At 34.9% G+C, this 4564-nt stretch overlaps 1 long non-coding RNA gene across 1 annotated transcript in view; it reads right to left on the minus strand.

The window, feature by feature from the left end:
• Positions 1-362: 362 nt before the first annotated feature.
• LOC144436109 (uncharacterized) overlaps positions 363-4564 on the minus strand; it is a 4219-nt gene continuing 17 nt past the window's right edge. Inside the window, exons 2-3 of the long non-coding RNA XR_013480931.1 lie at positions 3886-3999; positions 363-490 (exon numbers count right to left, since the gene is read on the minus strand). This is a non-coding gene — a long non-coding RNA (uncharacterized LOC144436109). The remainder of the gene's footprint in view (positions 491-3885; positions 4000-4564) is intronic.

Here is a 4564-nt window from a genome sequence, read left to right on the forward strand (position 1 = left end):
TCATCGTGACGGTCAGGTTTGAACCCTTTCTCCACCTAGCATCACATGACGTGTTACACTCACCATGGCGTTGTATATCTGCATTGTTCACAGCACTCTGTGGTATATAGTCTATCCTTCATCACCATAACCCTACTTTGTAATAATGTCACGTACATACGAGGTACATCATGTTGAAAGGTCTGTTCTTTACTTTTTCACGATCTTCCATCAAAGCACGTTGTGCCCCTTGTCTCGCTTTACCCTTCTCCTTGCCTTTGACACACACGGTAGCACCTTGAAACACTATACATAGCCTGCAGGTTTGTGTAAATCGAAAACTTGAACAGAGTGGCCTCTTTTACTTGACATGGTTTCCACTGTCTTTTATTCGTGTAGAGTAGAACAAGAACTCTACTTGATACGAGTAGTTTTATTCTTAAATAAGTCTATGACTTGAAGAAGGCTTGTAGAAATGTGTTGTACACCCGTCACAGTATAGAGTCAATATCTAAAAGTAAGAATTTAAACATTTATTGTGTAAGTTCGTTAACAATGCAGCCACTCCAGTTTCCATCGTTTTACAACTTGGTTCGCTATTAGTCTCCTACAGTAGCAACCCACCAAGCTTTCTGCTGTCACAGACACTATTCAGATTATCCAGTCTGTCTTTTTAGAGAATACGAACCCCATTATATTTGTCAACAGTAGTACAATAACAGACTAATCACGGCACAAGTCGAAAACACAGGAAAAACGAACCTTTGCTGTGTGGTTTGAAGTGAAACTGTAATGAATTTAATGAAATACAACCAAATTTGGATTTATGGCGATTTTTGGTAAAGTCATTAAATATGATATAAATGATTGTTTTCTTCATTTCATTCCATAATAGTATATTTATTGGATCACATTCCTCAACTTGAATAATTGTATAATCGCTCCACGTCGACATATTCATGGCGGTGAAAAGAGAAAATAAACAGTTAAATAATCACAACTTTAGTGAGAACTAGGAGCTCGCATTCATATACATATATATGCACAAATAACACAATTATACTGATTTATTTCAGCCGGTATTAAAACATGACGTGTTTACCAGGATTCGGTAAATTCTAATTTTGAATTTAAAAAAATTGAAATGTTTGACGTGTCGTCTATGTGTCAGGGTCAAAGTTCATTTAAACCGAAACAAATTATAAGAGGCGTCTGATAAATATAAATATATACATATATATATACAATATAATATAATATTACGTATTTTCCTCCTTCGAAGCCTGATGCACGGATAAAACGCCACCAGGAGAGGGCGTGCTTAACAAGATGACGTTGCTACGCAACCGTACAGACACCCGACGAATGGTCTGTAATGGTCACCTACAAACACGGCGTTTCATTTCCACCGACTATTTACCTTTTAAGAGTTCATTACATTAATCAATACAGTGGGTCAAAAGACCGGAAATTGACATAATATACAGAGAGACCTGTCACAGTACAATGTAATAGTGTGAACAATATGAGACTGTTAGTGAATTCTGGCATCACTATATAGAAATTAATTACACTTCCTTACTGGAGTAATTAAATGAACAGTGTTATGAACTACTGACATGAACGACAACAACGTGATAATGAAGCGTTGTATAGGCCACGCCGGCTTACACTTCGTCACGCTCGATTTAATAGAATTTCACCTGTCGTAAAATATCAACCTAGTAGTAACAGTACTTTCAGGTTTGGATATTACTATTTCCTGAATTATGTATACATTTATCCATTACAGAGAGTTTTTAATGATAAAATGAACCACATACGTGTAAGGTGTCATTACTGTTAAAAGAAAAATACCAGATTCCTGCGTGTGATTCGATAACTCAGTAAAGTCGCGGAAGACTTATTTCCATTCAGGTCCGCAGAGGTCTTACATTTTGATGTGAATTAAATCGGTTTGTCAGTTAGTTTGCCAAATAAATATGTGAAAACATAGATACAAATTGTCTTTACCATATCAAATAAATATGTATGTAGTTTTTTCCTGTGGAATCCAGACTCTGGCCATCGCTAAAACATGAAACACCATACTAATGTACGTACCACAATCATACCAACTATTATTCTCCGTTACAATTTACACTTTGTCTTTCCTAAACACAACACATGTTCCAGCAACAAAAAAAGGACCCAAAAATGATTTTTATGGAAATGTGAACTCAATAGGCACGGTTTTAATAGTGACCTAAATCATCTGCTCAATGTTGCCATGGATACAGCCATAGTATCGGGTTTTACCTATAACGTAGATCTGAAATGTCAGGTTTAACAATTTCCGGTCACCAAATAAAAATCTCAGAAAACATACAGCAGGTGCGACCGTCCCACATTGAAAAACTTGACTTCAACGACCTCTCGTTTTAGTGCATTTTTTCGCTACATGGTGATACCTTGGAGGCTACTAGCATGCATAAATGCTTGCTAACTTGAATGGAAAACTCTGAACGTCACGTGGTATGTTTACAAGACAATTAAACATAATGAGTTTTACCTGAGTGGGTAAACAAATTATATTAAAGAAATGTTTTTCATCAATACTATACGATTGCCACCATATTTAGGCTAACTAAATAAACAATTTTGGGTACACGCATATTATTGTCGATGACACTACAGAACTTACAGAAACGACATTTACAGTTTTTACTAACTTCACAGCACAAACCGACTTTAACACGAATTTTATGTAAAAAAATTTTTTTAGATTAAAAAAGTGTCACAAGTTGAACTTTGTAACTTTAAGGACGTCCGCGGGTTTTGTATTGCGCATTGTTCTCCACATAACGCACATATTCACTAGACTTCTGTCTAATTAATGAAAGGAATTGTTCAGTAATGACCTTTAAGATTTAGTTGTCATCACTTGTTCCGTATGTCGCACACAGCTTTTTTAAGTTCACATCACAAAATAAGATCAGTGGTAAAAAGGTAAACATATGTCTTTACTTAGAAAATAACTGTGACAGTGTTTCTTACTTGTGTTTAGGCTCGATGCCTACCCAAACAGAGCTGCCAGTCATGCTTGAATTAGAATCAAGATAAAAAAATTACTTTCAAAGCAAAACACAAGAACACCGTGACATCAGTATGTAGTTGATAAATTGCACTCAATATACATCGTAAATCGGATCCCGATTAAACTGAAACCAGCAAACATGTTTTTGGATGAAAAAGACAACAAACATTTCATCGTCACTTTAATATATTTCAAGTTCTAATACATTGCAGGAAAAAGCACTTTTGGATTTGTATTGTCCAGAAAAGTCACGTGATGTTGTCACATGAAAATTGGCCAAATATGTTATCATATTAGTATTTTGTGAAGATGTCAAAGGTCATAGAATTCACTATCGTATGACATTTAGTGATATTATAAAAGTTTTTATACATGACTATTTTCTTCTTTTTCACGAGCAGTTTTGTTCAACCACCTGTTGATGATGTAGGTTTGCATAATGCTTCACAATGGAAGACCTTTTAGTTTTTTATAACGACGTAATATAATTGCATACCTCGCAGGCAGCGAGATAAACTATAATTGAAAGTAAAACAAAAACAACACGCGAACAAACAAATATAAAAACCCAAATACGTAAAAACAAGACATAATGAATAAAACAAACAAACACACGTAATACAGATGAATAAACGAACAATCGATAAAACAAACAAACAAACAAACAAACAAACAAACAAACAAACAAATTAAACAAACGTCATTTACACAGAGGAGGTGGAAGTGGATAATTCTTATTATTACATGTATAATATTAAATGTCGCCTGGCCTTACTTGGGCTTTATAGCTACACGTCCATTTTGCTGTAATGTAAAAATAGCATGTTTACCGTAATGTACGGCAAGACTATTGGATGTTAACCACGGGGTATCATATTACATCGTACAGTCACCTCTAGTAGGGCAGTATGATACATTGTCATGTTAACTGTTCCCTCAGGCACCTGAAAAACAACAATAAAGAGTTGAATTCGAATCCTCCGGACAATAGACAATATTATAATAGGCTGTTATTATAGTCTATCTGTACAGTGGTTCGTTGATTGTTGATGTAGTGCATCTTTCGAAGACTTTTCATAATCTTTTCCTTTCTTAATAAAATGGAGATAACATTTGATACGTTGTTGAAGGTTATCTGTTGACAAGGAAGGACGAAGTTTTACTTTACGTTTAGAAACATTCTCGATTGGTAACATAATATGTTCTCATTATGTCCATGTTATTTACATATTATTGAAAAGCTGAAATAAGATCTTGAATTGACTATGAAGTCAGTCATTGAAATGGCTTACTATGATTGGTATGGTAGAAAGTGATGTCGTTCTTGTCTGACAAGATCCTTGGTGAGCTAGAGAATTTATATTTTTAGTATATGTACAAATCTCTAAAGAAAATAAAGAGAGTGGTGAGGAAAGCAAGACTGGAGATTCCTATATTGGGAGAATGTACACAATTGTGGACAACACTCTGATGAAATTGTCCACATTTTCTACAATCCTACCTACCTAC

The sequence above is a fragment of the Glandiceps talaboti genome, chromosome 6 (assembly GCF_964340395.1).
Source record: "Glandiceps talaboti chromosome 6, keGlaTala1.1, whole genome shotgun sequence".
Lineage (NCBI taxonomy): Eukaryota > Metazoa > Hemichordata > Enteropneusta > Spengelidae > Glandiceps > Glandiceps talaboti.